General features: G+C 51.0%; 1 long non-coding RNA gene across 1 annotated transcript; it reads right to left on the bottom strand.

Annotated features, from left to right (window-relative positions):
• Positions 1 to 3,809: 3,809 nt before the first annotated feature.
• LOC121019039 (uncharacterized) lies at positions 3,810 to 4,733 on the bottom strand. Its single transcript, XR_005785408.1, has 2 exons — positions 4,431 to 4,733; positions 3,810 to 4,324 (listed from the first exon to the last, which is right to left on the bottom strand). It is a non-coding gene; the product is annotated as an uncharacterized LOC121019039 (long non-coding RNA).
• Between the last annotated feature and the right edge of the window lie 11,521 nt (positions 4,734 to 16,254).

Here is a 16,254-nt window from a genome sequence, read left to right as displayed (position 1 = left end):
GGGTAATAAGAGGATATTAGGAACCACTTCCTGTCAATGCATTTGAAAATTCGGATGAAGCAGATAAATTCTTTTTTTTTTTTTTAACGTTTATTTATTTTTGGGACAGAGAGAGACAGAGCATGACGGAGGAGGGGCAGAGAGAGAGGGAGACACAGAATCGGAAACAGGCTCCAGGCTCTGAGCCATCAGCCCAGAGCCTGACGCGGGGCTCGAACTCACGGACCGCGAGATCGTGACCTGGCTGAAGTCGGACGCTTAACCGACTGCGCCACCCAGGCGCCCCGCAGATAAATTCTTTGAAAAACAAAACAACCACAGCTGACCCAGGGAGAAATAGGAAATCTGAACTCATATCTATCAAAGAAACTTAACCCCAAATTAACTCTTCCGCAAAAATCCAGACCCAGATGATCTCACTGGTGAAATCTTCTAGACACCTGAGGAAGGAATACCACTGTCACAGAAGTTCTAGGGAATCGAGAACACCGGGCACACTTCTCTGGCAGTTTTTTTTTTTTTTTAATGTTTATTAATTTTTGACAGAGAGAGAGAGAGAGAGAGAGAGAGAGACAGGGCATGAGTGGGGGAGGGGCAGAGAGAGGGAGACACAGAATCCCAAGCAGGCTCCAGGCTCCGAGCTGTCAGCACAGATCCTGACGCGGGGCTCAAACTCATGGACCCGTGAGATCACGACCTGAGACGAAGTTGGACGCTCAACCGACTGAGCCACCCAGGCGCCCCTCTGCTGGTTTTATACCGTGTCAACTGGGCTGAGCTGCACCTACCTTCCTCAGAGTCCCCTTCTGCTTGGGGCGCCTGGGTGGCTCAGTCCGGTAAGTGTCTGACTTTGACTCAGGTCATGATCTCGCAGTTTGTGAGTTTGAGCCCCGTGTCCGGCTCTGTGCCGACAGCTCGGAGCCTGGAGCCTGCTTGGGATTCTGTGTCTCCCTTTGTGCCCCTTCTGTAGTCACGGTCTCTCTCTCTTAAAAATTAATAAACTTAAAAAAAAAAAATCCTTTTCCCCTTGTAGTTCAAGGTTAGAGCTGGCCACAGAGGAAACTGCATGAAAAGTCAAAGGAAGAAATGAAGTTTGTCATCCCTTCTGGGTGGTGGTTCTACTTGGAAGTGGCAAGAGGCAAATGTGAATGTGCCAGTGAGTTCTGCTTACCCTTGCTCTCTGCTGTCCTTGGGGGTGCGGAAGGGGGGTCTGGGGGCACAGCGCTTTGTAAACTTGTTTCCCTCACACTCTGTTCATCTCAACCTTCTGCCTTGCCTGACCAACAGTGACCCCAGGCCCCCCACCAGGTGAAGAGGCCTTCCAGAAACTTCCAGAGACTTCCTCACCAGTCGTCCTTTGAGATCCCACTCTGGCAGCTGGCTAGGCCAGCTTCCCGGATTTTCCTGAAAGCTCTGACTGGCCCACCGGCATCAGGGCTTCCGGAGCTCTGGTAACCTTCCACTGGTCCCTCAACTCCCCTCTCCGGACCTTCCTTCTTTTCCCCCCGTCGGCCGCGATTGTGTTAAAATCTTCTTCCCATAACAAACCCCTTGTTCCACAAAATTCACGGTGTTTCTCAACCTCGATGGCGCAGTCGGTTAAGCGTCCGACTTCAGCCAGGTCACGATCTCGCGGTCCGTGAGTTCGAGCCCCGCGTCAGGCTCTGGGCTGATGGCTCGGAGCCTGGAGCCTGTTTCCGATTCTGTGTCTCCCTCGCTCTCTGCCCCTCCCCCGTTCATGCTCTGTCTCTCTCTGTCCCAAAAATAAAATAAATGTTGAAAAAAAAAAAAAAGAAAAAAGAAGAATAGTACATGGGGCGCCTGGGTGGCTCAGTCGGTTAAGCGTCTGACTCTTGGTCATGATCTCGCTGTTCGTGGGTTCAAGCCCTGCATTGGGCTCTGCACCTGCTTGGGATTCCCTCTCTCTCTGCCTCTCCCTTGCTCGTGCTCTCTTTCTCTCTCAAAAAAAAAATTAATAAATAAACTTAAAAAAATAGTACATGTCGGGGCAGCTGGGTGGCTCAGTGGACTGAGCATCCAATTGTTGATCTGAGCTCAGGTCTTCATCTCAGCATCGTGAGTTCAAACCCCGCACTGGACAAGTCTACATAAAAAAAAAAAAAAAAAAAAAAAAAAAGTACATGTCAGGTGCCTGGCTGGCTGAGTCAGTGGGGGCGGGCGACTCTTGATCTCAGGGTTGTAGGTTCAAGCCCCACAGTGGGCATAGAGATTACTTAAAAATAAAATCCTTAAAAAAATAGTCAGTGATCAATTTCCCCAATTCCATCACTGCCTTGTTGTCTTTAGGACAATGTCTTTCTTCTTAGGAATTACTGGCTGCAGCTTTGGGAGGTGAAGGATCATGATGTCTCAACTTACTTTCAAACAGTCCATCAATCAATCATCATCGTCATTGTCCTCGTCGTCACATGCGCATGGAGAGACAGAAAAGCAAATTAAGCAAATAATAATGAGCGGTGACTCTAGATGAATACTCACGGACGCTGTTCTCGTCACTTCCATAAGTGTAACAATCTTCAAAATAGAAAGTGAAAAATAGCCCCACCTGTGCCGGAGATGCTTCCTTTCTGTTCTTTGAAGGTATCCAGCTTGACTCCACTCTCTCTCTCTCTCTCTCCACTGCTCGTTACATGCTGGTAGGGGCTCCACAGTATAATCCTGGGAGAGGCATCTCAACGCGTTCGCTGCTCTTTTAGCTGGCTGTTGTCAGGTTTCTCTCCACCAAGGTTATGATCTTGCGTGCCCACCAGCAAAGCATGACAGTGTGTTTTCCAGCTTTTGAATTTTTGCTAATTTTACAGGTGGGGAATGCTACTTAGGAGAAGTTTCAAATGGCTTTTCTTTCTTTTTTTTTTTTTTTTGAGAGAGAGAGAGAGACAGAGAGGTGGGGACAGCGGCAGAGGGAGAGAGAGAATCTTAAGCAGGTTCCACGCTCCGTGCGGAGCTTGATGTGGGGGTCGATCCCACAACTCTGGCATCATGACCTGAGCCGAAATCGAGAGGGGGATGCTCAACCTACTGAGCCACGCAGGCGCCCCTGCATTGTTTTTATTATGAGCAATGTTGAGCATCTTTTCATAGACTTAAAGACTGTTCGTATCTGTTTCTCTGTGAATCGTCTGTTCATTTCTTTTTCACATTTTAAAACATTGGGCTTTTGTTTTTTTCTTATATATTAAGGAGATGAACATTTTGTGTGTGATGTAAGTCGTAACTATTTTCTCTGAGATACTTTCCTTATGGGGTCATATGTCCTTAACCAATTTCTAAATCTGCTTAAGTAGTTTTGTTTATAAATTTTATTTTACTGCCCTTGAATTTTCCCTAGCATTTTATTATACAGATTTCCAAACATGCAGAAGAGTTAAAGGAAGTTTACCGTGGACACCCACATGTCTGCCACTTAGATTCTGTTACTAACATTTTACCATTCTTGTCCAACTGTATTTCTTAAAATTTTTTTTAACATTTATTTATTATTGAGAGACAGAGAGAGACAGAGCATGAGCATAGGAGGGGCAGAGACAGGGAGACACACAGAATCCAAAGCAGGCTCTTGGCTCTGAGCTGTCAGCACAGAGCTTGACGCGGGGCTCGAACTCACGGACCGCGAGATCATGACCTGAGCCGAAGTCGGCCGCTGAACCGGCGGAGCCACCCAGGCGCCCCATTGTCTTACTGTGTTTCTATCCACTGTATGCATCCCTCTATCCATCCGCGAATTCATCTAACTTTTCAATGCATTTCAAAGTTGCAGACGTCAGTACACTTGGGGCGGGGGGCGGTCCTCCATTTTAAAAAGTATTTTTACTGAGATATAATTCACATACCACGACATTCACCCTTTAAGCGTATGCAGTTCCCGAGTTTTCAAAATATTCACAAAATGTTTCAATCCATCACCACTACAGTTTTAGACCTATGTATAATTTCGTGTTTCTCCAAACGCCCATCTGGTTGTCTGAACACCACATCTTAAAAACTCCATCTTTCTGTCAGAGGCTGAGATGTCGCCAATTGTCGCTAAACGTCCAGGTCTTGGGGGGGGGGGGCGGGGGGAGGGTCTCTAATTCTGTTCCATTGACCTGCTTGTCCCTCTATTCCCACGTGTGGGACTTCTTTGCTAACAGCAGCCCCGGCTCTGGATGACCGGGGAGGGGAGGTGACAGGTGGCCACGCCTCTTCGAGGCCTTTTATGCAAGAACTTTGCTTTATATGAGCTCGTCCGTCCACCGAGCTGCAAACTTTGCTCCCAGCGACTCAGAGAAAACCACGTGGGCAGGAGGAGAGGAGGCAGGAAACCCTGGGAAAGAGTGGGACCAGGCATCAGGAACACCCCATCTTAGGGTCCCCACTCTCCTCTCTCCCCAGCCCAGGGTGGGGGCCCTCCCCTCCTCTGGACAACTCACCCTCGCTTCTGAGGACTCCTGGAGCTGGGCGAGGGAATGTCCGGTCCGGCTGTCTGCACGAAGGCACGTGCACGGTGTCGCTGAGGCACCCGGAGTTTGGGGAGGTGAGGCCCAGCGTGTCCAACACCTGCCGGGCCGTCCTCGGAATTCAACACGAGCAGCCCTTACTGCACGTGTCTGGTCACGTTCGTGTCGGCCTCAAAGGGGCTCGCTGTCTGCAGGAAGGAAGGGGGGGAAAGAAAAGAACTCCCCTCCCGCCAGCCTAAGCTCCCAGACCCTCTCAGAATCCCAGAGTCCCACCTACCCGCGCCTCTGCGGCTGCGTCTCAAGGGCTCCCCTCGAGGCCACGCCCCGAGCGGGCGAGTCCGCGAGAGGCCACGCCCCCGGCCACGCCCCCGCGAGAACCCACTCCTTCAGAGCGAGGCCCCCCTGAGTCACCGCCCTCTTTCAGAAATGCGCTGCCCGGGCCTCTGAGCCTCTACTGTCCCTAGGCTGCTACCCCCCGCCAGAGCCCCCAACCCCCTTCTGAGCTGCCCACTCTAGCTAGGCACCCGCATGGTGACCCCCTGAGGGGAGCACTCTGCGCCCACTACCACGGAGAAGCTTCCCGTAAAGGCCTTCCTTAGAAGGGCACAGAGGGTCCCAGCCCCAAGAGCCTTCCCTATGCAGACTCCTCCCGCCCGCTCTTGCTCAGTCCTTGATCGTAGAGCACCCCATGGCTCCAGAAGGCCCCCAGGCGCAGAGCCCAAGTCCTCACCTTAACCCCTGAATGTCTGCGTGTTCTAAGCCCTACCCCTGTTCCCATACACCCACTCTCCATTCCAGCTGGGGCGGTCTCACGCCTTGACCCCTAGCCCCCCCCCCCCCTTTCTCTTAAAAAAAATCTGCCCTATTCACTGGACTGTGCCCCAGATGTCTGTCTGACCTATTAGCAGACCCAGACGTCGGTGGCACTTTGCGCGCGCGCGCGCGCACACACGACTTTGCACCATGACTTTCAATGCCAGAACAAAGGGTCGTAGCGGGGACCTCAGCATGTCAGGACAGCCCTGGCCTAGGTCTGTGGGGTCTGAGTACATTGCTAACAATATGACAGGGGTTTCTGTCAATCACCGAAGACACGTTGGTGATGATGCCTTTGCCCCTGAAGGAGGAAGCCTTGAAAGGCGGTCATTGCCAATGGGGACGAGAGGGTCTAGGTGATCCCCCCCCCCCCCCCCCGCTTCCACCCCGTAGCCCCACCCTGATGTAGAGTCAGAGGGATGGGGAAGAGCTGGGAAGGTGGACGGGACAGCCGGGGAATGGACCGGTTCCATTGGAAGAGGTTGGGTGGGGGAGGATCCAGAGTGGAAGAGAAAGAGACCGGCTCTTACCTGGTGACCATGTGGGGCGGGACAGTTCTAGTCATGTACAGAGAAGAGCTGTGAACCCCTGCATCTTTCTGTTTCCCATCTCGTCACCTGCCCCTCCTCCTCCAGTTCGGGCTCCTCTCCCTGCCTTCCCTGGGGGAATCTCCTCCACACCAGGTCCGGTGCTGGTGGATGCTGGCTGGGGACGCTGCAGAGTGGCCAGGGCCATACGCTGCCCTTAAACCCCATCCCTCCCGGCCTTGTCTCACCTGGACCACTGACATCACATTACAGGTCATAATATCCAAGAGTCTCTGGAGAAGAGCGTGGCACTAACCTGTCTTCCCTTCCCTAGCCCTGCCACACTCCCATTTTCTTACTTCCTACCTTACTTTTCTTTTAGCACGGAACACTTTTTTGTTTGTTTGTTGTTTGTTTGTTTGTTTAAAGCAGCAGCTGCTATGATTTAAAATGCACACACCCTTTGATCCATCAAAAACTGCGCTTCAGGAAATGTGTTGCTTTCCAAGATACACGCGTGGGGAAAAGAATATGTCCAAGGATGTTGGTTGCAACACTGTAGCCGCACAGAACAGGAAACATCCTGAATGTTCATCAGCGGTAGAATGGCTCAAATAGATACAGTGTAGCCCATGGATGGGTCACTGAGCAGCAAGTACAAAGGGTGGGTCAGGTGTTCACTCCCTAGAACCATCCCCGAGATATATGCAGAGATACATGCAGACTGGTAAAAGGCAGGTGCATAACAGTAGGCTGCCTGCCCTCCAGATTTTATACGTGTGTGTGTATATAATATACATGTAAACACATATAATGTATGTTTCCCATATATAATATGTAACATGTAATATGTATACCATTATAAATAATGTATATATACTTCCATATGCATAGAGAAAAAAAACACCTACTACATTTTTTTTTAGTTTATTTATTTATTTTTTGAGAGATAGAGAGAGTGAGCAGGGGAGGGATGCAGAGAGAAAGAGAGGGAGAGAGAGAATCCCAAGCAGGCTCCTCACTGCACAAAGCCCAAGGTGGGGTTCAAACTCACAAACCGTGAGATCATGACCCAAGCCAAAATCATGAGTGGGTTGCTTAACCGACTGAGCCACCCAGGTGCCCCATACCTACCGCGTTTTCAATTGGGGGTCACTTTGGGGTAATGAGACTAGAGAAAGGGAGATTTTCACCTTCATTTCATAAAATTCTCTGTCTGGATGCTTTGATCTGTACATTTTTATGTAAGTATAGCAGGGGCGCCTGGGGGGCTCAGTCGGTTGAGCGTCTGACTTTGGCTCAGGTCACGATCTCACGGCTCCGTGGGTTCGAGTCCCGCATCAGGCTCTGTGCTGACAGCTCAGAGCCTGGGGCCTGCTCCCGATTCTGTGTCTCCGTCTCTCTCTGCCTCTCCCCCACTTGTACTCTGTCTCTCTCAAAATAAATAAACGTTAAAAAAAAACAGTATACCACACACACACCAAAGTGCACCAATCTTTTTTTTTTTTAATTTTTTTTAACGTTTTTTATTTATTTTTGGGACAGAGAGAGACAGAGCATGAACGGGGGAGGGGCAGAGATACAGGGAGACACAGAATGGGAAGCAGGCTCCAGGCTCTGAGCCATCAGCCCAGAGCCCGACGCGGGGCTCGAACTCACGGACCCCGAGATCGTGACCTGAACTGAAGTCGGACGCTTAACCGACTGAGCCACCCAGGCGCCCCTAAGCATACTATTTAAAAGCGTGAGTTATATACATAGTTTTTTCAACGTTTTTTATTTATTTTTGGGACAGAGAGAGTCAGAGCATGAACGGGGGAGGGGCAGAGAGAGAGGGAGACACAGAATCGGAAACAGGCTCCAGGCTCTGAGCCATCAGCCCAGAGCCCGACGCGGGGCTCGAACTCACGGACCGCGAGATCATGACCTGGCTGAAGTCGGACGCTTAACTGACTGCGCCACCCAGGCGCCCCCATAGTTTTTAAAGGTGTAAGTGGTACCTTCTAGGGCAGTGGTTCTTAACCAGGTGCGATTTTGCTTCCCGGGGGGATATCTGGCAACATGTGATCACAAGTCTGAGCCCCACGTCAGGCTCTGTGCTGACAGCTCAGAGACCGGAGCCTGCTTTGGATTCGGTCTCCCTTCCTCTCTGCCCCTGCTCTGCTTGTGCTCTGTCTCTGTCTCTCTCAAAAATAAGTAAAACATTAATTTTTTAAAGAAAATAATAAACGTTAAAAAAGTACTGGGGCAGGGGAGTCTGGTGGCTCAGTAGGTTAAGTGTCTGACCTCAGCTTGAGTCATGATCTCACAGTTCGTGGGTTCGAGCCCTGTGTCCCGCTCTGTGCTGACAGCTGGGAGCCAGGAGTCTGCTTAGGATTCTGTGTCTCCCTCTCTCTCTGCCCCTCCCATTTGTACTTGCTCTCTCAAAAATAAATAAACAATTTTAAAATTTTTTGAATAATTATTGGGGCGTCTGGGTGGCTCAGTCCGTTAAGCGACCAACTTCAGCTCACGTCATGATCTCATGGTTCATCATTTGGAGCCCCGCATCCATCTGCGCTGACAGTTGCAGGAGCCTGGAGCCTGCTTCGGATTCTGTGTCTCTCTCTGCCCCTCCCCTGCTCGCACTCTGTCTCTCTCTTTCTCAAAAATAAATAAACATTTAAAAAAATTATTACAAAAAATAAATGTAAGGATATCTTTAAAAATTAAAAAGATAAAGGGGCGCCTGGGTGGCTCAGTCGGTTGACTGTCCGACTTCGGCTCAGGTCATGATCTCACAGTTCGTGGGTTCGAGCCCTGTGTCCCGCTCTGTGCTGACAGCTCGGAGCCTGGAGCCTGCTTCAGAGTCTGCGTCTCCCTCTCTCTGCCCCATCCCCACTCATGCTGTCTCTCTCTGTCTTAAACATAAATAAAACATTTAAAAAATGATTAAAAAATAAAGAAAATATTTAACAATTTCATTTAACAAAAGGGTTCAGCAGCTGAAACTGAAGTACAAGAGGCCATGTGGCTCCCACCAGTATATGGGAATATGTGTATAGGTGATTAAGAGAAAAACCGTGGCCTCAAGAAGGAGGCCCCACCCCCAAAGAATGATCCCAAATAAAACTCTAGAAAACCACACACTACAAGGTAGCACCAAGGAATATACAAGGGCAGAAGCAGACTCAGCTTGAACAGTTGTGCGGGTTGGGCACTGCAGAAGGACGCCCCGTGGAAAGACACATCCTTCACATACTGGAACTAATCTGCAGGTTTTTAAAAACAATTTTCCAGAGGAGGCAATCAAGTCCCTTGCTAACAAAGCTAGAGAACTGCGTGGGTTTTCCAACAGAGGGCAGCAGCCAACAGGGGCTGGGCCCTCGCTCCAGCGGCCTCAGGCTGGGGCCGTTTCTTCAAGCCGGGTGCACGCTGCAGGTCACATGCCGAACAAAGAGGGGACAGTTTGCGTCACTCCAAGAGTCTCAGGGAGACCAGGTGGGGGCAGGGGGAAGGCGACCACAAGAGGGCTCCGGGTCAGAGTGCCAAGGAGGCAGTTGAGGGCAGGGCCCCCGGGGGCAGGCATGGAGACAAACCCAGTTCTCCAATCTCCCGAGCCTTCAGTCCTGCCTCGGTGGCCCCATAGATCTCCAAGCCCCGGATGAAGTCGGCCTGGAGAACTGATCTTGCCAACAAGTTGCTCTGGGAAGGAGGCAGTGGAATCCGATTCCACCCGGGCGCCCACCCCACCCCATTCCCAGGGCAGCCCCAGCCTCCGCGGGCTCCTTCCCAGGCCGGGTTGCAGCGGAAGCCCCCTCTCCACGCCTCCGCCGCGGCCACGCCCCCGCCTAGCCCCACCCCCGTCCCCGCACTTTCCCAGCCCCTCTGGCTCCGCCCCTGCCTCCTCGGCCCTGTGCTCCAACCGGCTCAGGTTTCTACAGATGAGGCCGACGCGCGTTCAGTCGCTCGTTCAGCAATTCCACAAATTACCGCGCCGACCGCGCGTCGCACAGTGTCGTCGGTGCTGTGGATGCGGAGGTGAACAACAGAGCATGCATTCGTGCAGCGTGCATTGTGGGGAACAGTAGTCCAAGTAGATGGAACAGCGAGCGCGAGGGCGCCAGTACAAAGGCTGGCAGTTTGCAGGACAGACTGGCGTCCGGCGGGCGCTGGGCGACGCCGCCGGTTGTATAGCAGCTCAGCCGGGTGGGCGAGGGACCAGATCATGGGGCCTCGAATGCCCCGGTAAGGGCTTTGGCTTTTATTGTCAGTGATATTAGAATGCAGTAATTCGTGTTCATTCCACAGTCACTCGTACATTTATTCCAAGTGCGCCTGCTCTTTGGGTGGTGCTGGAGACACAGGGTGCCCACAGCAGACCCAGTCTCTCCTCCTACCCTCCACCCTCCACTCAGAAGCCTGAGGGCTCTTTCCAAAGCACAAATATGCCCCTGCCTCTTCTGCTCAGAACCTGCCTTGACTCCCCGGGGGCCCTTGGGACAAAACCACGTTCCTTATGCTGTTCCTGCGTGGTCTGGCTCTGGCCGAAGTCTTCATCTGTCACCTCCTGCCCCCTAGGGGAGGCCAGGCACAGAGGACAATTCATCTAGCCTCCAAAGCACCCTCTGAATTTTCCTGCCTCTGGGCCTTTGCTCATACTGTTCCTTCCACCCTGGATGCCCTTCCCCTCGAAGCAGAGTTCAGAAAAATTTGCGGAACGGGCGCCAAGCAGCATTTGGGTGCATGTCTGACCCTCTCCACCTGCATGGCTGAGGGTGACGTGTTATATGGGCCTGAGTGCCCATCAGCTTTGGAGGGAGGCTGGGACACGAACATCCCAACGGCTCCACGCATTTGAGGGGTGGATGCTGTGTGATGGCGTGAAGGGCATTCACTCAGTCAGCAAACACTCGCCCAGCACCTGCTTTGTGCCCGGCCCTGTGCTAGGAGGCAGTGGCCATGACGGCCACAGCCCTGCCCTTACAGGGCTCACAGCGCAGTGGTGGGACAGACACTTTTGGTGTGGGTCACTGCCCTTCGACCTTGGCTGCTGGTGGGGAGCCTGATCTGATCACACCGATTACAAGAGAGTTTGGCCAACATCCAGTTTGTCAGAAAAACTTGATCTACAGAGTTTCTGCTCTGGCACAGTGAAAGCCAAAGCACTTACACCGGCCTCTTGCGGGATTTTGATCACTTCCCCTTTACAAATTCCTCCCCCACCCCCCCACGCCTGATGACCTCTCTTCTACTTTGTCTCAATGAATTTGCCTATTCTAGCTGCCTCGTTGTTAAGAGCAATCATGCATATCCCTCCTTCAATGTCTGGCTTATTTCGCTTCGCCTGAGGTCTTCCTTTGTTCCTGAGGCGGTTTGTGCCAGAGCCTCGTTCTCCTTCAGGGCTGAATACTATTTCCTTGCGTGGCTCCCCATTTGCTTCTCCGTTCATCTGTTGCTGGACGTGGGTCGGGGTGTTTTTACCTTTTGGCCATTGTGACCAATGCCACTGTGAACGTTTGTGTGCAAGTATCTGTTGGCGCCCCTGCTTTGAATTCTTCCGGGGCCTGCAGCTCGAAGTGGCCTTTGCTGGACCATATGCGGGTTTTCTATGTGACTTCTTGAGGAAGCCCCACACTGGCGTCCACGGCAGGTGCACCATTTTACATTCCAGCTGCAATGCCCGAGGGGTGCATTTTTTCACACCCCTGCCACCATTTGTTATTTTTATGTTGTTGTTTTTTTCATTTGTTTTAATGTTTGTTTATTTTTGAGGGAGAGCGGGAGACAGAGGATCTGAAGCAGGCTCTGTGCTGAGAGCAGAGAGTCTGAGGCCGGGATCAAACTAGGGAACTGCGAGATCATGAGCTGAGCCGAAGTCAGATATGCTTAAGGAACTGAACCACCCAGGTACCCCGTTTTTTTTTTTTTTAATGGTTATTTATTTTTGAAAGAGAGAGAGAGAGAGGAAACGTGCGAGCGGGGGAGGGGCAAAGAGAGAGGGAGACACAAAATCTGAAGCAGGATCCAGGCTCTGAGCTGTCAGCACAGAGCCCAACGTGGGGCTAGAACTTACTAACCTAGAACTCACAAACCCGGGAGATCATGACTTGAGCTGAAGTCAGACTCTTAACTGAGCCACCCAGGCGCCCCTTGTTGTTTTTAATAGCCACCCTAGTGGATGTGAAGTGGTATCCCATTGTGCTTTGGTTTCTTTTTATTTTTATTTTTTATTTTTTTTAAATTTTTTTTCCCAACGTTTATTTATTTTTGGGACAGAGAGAGACAGAGCATGAACAGGGGAGGGGCAGAGAGAGGGAGACATAGAATCGGAAACAGGCTCCAGGCTCCGAGCCATCAGCCCAGAGCCTGACGTGGGGCTCGAACTCACGGACCGCGAGATCGTGACCTGGCTGAAGTCGGACGCTTAACCGACTGCGCCACCCAGGCGCCCCTGTGCTTTGTTTTTTAAGATTTTATTTTTAAGTAATCTCTCCATCCAAGGCGGGGGCTCAAACTCACAATGCTGAGATGGAGTCCAGTGCTCCCGCAGACTGAGCCAGCCAGGCTCCCCTCCATTGTGCTTTGGATTAGCATTTCCCTAATGAGCACCTTTTCATGGGCTGGTGGGCCATTCATATATTTTCTTTGGAGAAATGTCTATTCAAGTATTTTGCCCATATTTGAATTGGGTTGTTTTTTGTTGTCGAGTTGTAGGAGTTCTTTATATATCCTGGATACTAATCCCCTACCAAGTATATGACTTGTGAATACTTTCTTCTATTCTGCGGGTTGCCTTTTCACTCTGTTGATAGTGTCCTTTGATGCACAAAAGGTTTAATTTTGATAAAGGCCGATTATCTATTTTTTGTTGTTGCCTGTGCTTTTGGTGTCCCATCTGAAATCCCTACAAAATCCAATGTTATGAAGATCTCTCCCCCCATGTTTGTTTGTTTGTTTCTTTGTTTTTAACTATGATTTTTCTCCTGTCTTCACAATAATTCTTCTAAGAGTTGTGGAGTGTTAGTTATGTTAGGTCCTTGACTCATTTTAATTTTTGTATGTAGTAGATAGTAAGGGACCAACTTCGTTTTTGTTTGTTTTCCGTATGAACACCCAGTGTTCCCAGCACCATTTGCTGAAAAGACCACCCCTTCCCTGTTGAATGCTTTCGGCACCCCTGTAGAAAATAATCAGCCCTAAGGGCACCTGGCTGGCTCAGTTGGAGGAGCATGTGACTCTTGACCTTGGGGTCATGAGTTTGAGCCCCATGTTAAGTGGAGATTACTTAAATAAATCTTCAAAAAAAGAATTGACCATGGTTAAAAAAACCTTTCTTTCTTATAGTCCCGTGAATGTGAAATTAAAAATTAACAAATGTCTACACCTTTTCTCCCATTAACCTGCCTGTGTTCAGTTTATTTTCCAGACCCAGCCATGGAACGTGGGAGGGTAGGACGGAAGTCTTTTCTCTCCTATGGTTCTGGCAACAACGATGGGGTATCGTGGCCTGGAACCTTCTGCCCACTCCAGAGGCTGCCGCTGAGAGACCCTGGGGCCTGGCAAGGCAGAGAAGGTAAGAATTCTTTTCGGTCTGCTGGATCTCTGCACAGGGTCATGAAGCCAAGTCATACAAACCTCTGCCATCCCTTCGCTTCCTAAACATACATTAGCCGAGAAAAACGTTTGTGTGAGGGACGCCTGGGCGGCTCAGTCGGTTAAGCATCCAACTTGGGCTCAGGTCGCGATCTCACGGTTTGTGAGCTCGAGCCCCGCATCCGGCTCTCTGCTGGCAGCTCACAGCCTGCTTTGGATCCTGTCTCCCTCTCTCTCTCTGCCCCTCCCCTGCTCATGCTCTGTCTCTCTCAAAAATAAATAAACATTAAAAAAAAAAATTTTGTGTGAACTAGTTCTTTGGGTATAGCGACTTCTGTGATTACTGTCTGAGTGCGATTGATTTCTCCTGATCCTTTCCCTTCCAGAGATGGTTTTCTGCCTCTGTCTCCTGTGCTGTTTATCATACGGAAAAATCACAGGGGAGGACAAAGGCACGGGTCCTACAAGCCCAATGCTCAAGCTGGCCTCACAGCCTGGCAAGTTGGCGGGTTTCACCCTACTGGCGTCTCCCTGGACACACTTCGCTTAAATTCTCCTCTCTCTCCCCCAAATCTGGCCTCACCTCCTCAGCAAATTCATTTAATCCCTAAAACGCCCCTGACTTACCCAGAAAATCCCTCAAACACCCAGCTGCCAGAATTAACTTTCCTTTTCCTGCAAAGGTTCCAGAAAGCACTCTGGCCTGATGTCTAGGCCCAGGGGACACAGGTTACTTCCGTAAATGCTGATGGAGAGGAAGATAATTGGGCAGAGGCTCCAGAGGGAAGGGAACACGGGTCCTTGCTGCCCAACAACTCCTCCTACTTCCCGGGGCTCTGTAATCAAACCCATCAGCTTCGGGCCTTCCCATGCAATGCACTGGACCTGAGTGCATGCTGGGCCCCCACTGAATGTAGCTTCTGGCCCCTGGACAGCAGCGGATCATTCATTCATTCATTCATTCATTCATTATTTTAAGAGAGGAAGGAGGGAGGGGGAGGGAGGGAGAGAAGGAGAGAGAGAGAGAGAGAAGAGAGAGAGAGAGAATCCCAAGCAGGCTCCTCGCCATCAGCACAGAGCCCAACTCAGGGCTCGAACTCATGAACACCCGAGATCATGACCTGACCCGAAATCAAGAGTCAGGCGCTTAACTGACTGAGCCACCCAGGTGCCCCTCTCTCAATATAAACTTAAAAAGGGGCGCCTGGGTGGCTCAGTCGGTTGAGCGTCCGACTTCAGCTCAGGTCATGATCTCGCAGTTTGTGAGTTCGAGCCCCGCATTGGGCTCTGTGCTGACAGCTCAGAGCCTGGAGCCTGCTTTGGATTCTGCGTCTTCTCCTGTCTCTGCCCCTCCCATGCTCATGCTCTGTCTCTCTCTCTCTCTCTCTCTGTCTCTCAATAATAAACATTAAAAAAAAAAAAAAGATAAACTTAAAACTTTTTCACCTTCTTCTGTTAAATAGTTTATGCTCCCTTCGAACTCAGGGCCTTTGCACATGCTTCCCAAGCCCCCCTCCCCCGCGCCAGGCATTCTACTCCACTTCCTCCAGTCTCACTTGCTTATACCTTCAGGGCTCAGCTCAACCTCCCGCATCACTTCCTGGGGAAGCCATGTGACCTCCCCCCATCTGCCCAGACAAGGTCAGAGGGATCTCGGTTATGTCCTCACAAAACTCCCGTACTTCTTTCCGGCACTAATCACAGTGACAGAAAACTTACTGCTAAAGTATAAATTGCAATTATTGAATCTATCCATTTATTTAGGAGAGTATTTTATTAATGTCGCCCTCCCCCAGTGGACTGAGCTCTGTGAGGGCTTGGACCAGCTCTTGTGCCCCTTGTGTCCCGCACAGGACAGGCACAGGACAGGTGCTCAGTAACAGTGTGCTGAATTAACAAAATATGAATAAATGCAGCCCCGGGGAAAAATACAAGGCATCCCGATTTCCCGGCGACAGCTTCCCCCTCAATAGGCCAGAAGCGAAAGCTCTCTCAGAACCCTCATTCTCAAGAGAAATCACCAATGAACCTAGCCCAGCTTAGAGGGGGAGCCAGGACAAATTCTCCACATCAGTAAATGTTTTGAGTTGTTTTTTTAGTGTTTTATTTGAGACAGAGCATGAGCAGGGGAGGGGCAGAGAGAGAGGGAGGCACAGAATCTGAAGCAGGCTCCAGGCTCCGAGCTGTCAGCACAGAGCCCGATGCGGGGCTCAAACTCACAGACCGCGAGATCACAACCTGAGCTGAAGTCGGACGCTCAACTGACTGAGCCACCCAGGCGCCCCAATGTTTTGAGTTTTAATAGGACAGGCACAGAGTACTCTTTCTCACTTCTCTATCCCGGGGGACGCAGCTGCAGGTTGGGATTAAAAAGTAGGGGAGGGGGATACGTGTGAAGGGGACAGAGGGACCAGAGCTGGGCGCACAAGAGAGAGCAGAGAGTCTGCGAGCCCCAGACCCGGAGCCGAGCCAGAAATCCAAATCCCTGGGGCCTCCAGGGACCAACACAGTAAGCAAACACCCAGTGAGTGCTCTTCATGTGCAGATTGGTGTCACGAGGCACCCAAAGTTCCCCAAGCAAGCCTGTATTGGGCGCTAAGTGCGTGAAGGGCGCCACTGTGAGCCTGGAGAGTCAGGAGGAGACCCATGTTGCAGCTAGAGCTTGGACACAAAAGGCCACCTTGGCTTGGAGAGTAAGGAGGACATACCAACTTGGTCTGGAGGATCTGGGGAGATGCCCCCTTAGGCCTGGAAAACTGGAAGGACTCCCTTGGGGCAAGGGGGGGCCCCTTTTTGGGCCTTGGGTGGGGGGGGGGGGCTATGGAGCTCAAGATCAGGTAGGTAGTATAAATAAAATGGGAAAAGCAAAAGCAGCTCTT

Source organism: Herpailurus yagouaroundi, unplaced genomic scaffold, assembly GCF_014898765.1.
Source record: "Herpailurus yagouaroundi ecotype Mexico unplaced genomic scaffold, PumYag 220, whole genome shotgun sequence".
Classification (NCBI taxonomy): domain Eukaryota; kingdom Metazoa; phylum Chordata; class Mammalia; order Carnivora; family Felidae; genus Herpailurus; species Herpailurus yagouaroundi.
This window is presented reverse-complemented; position numbering and strand designations above follow the sequence as displayed.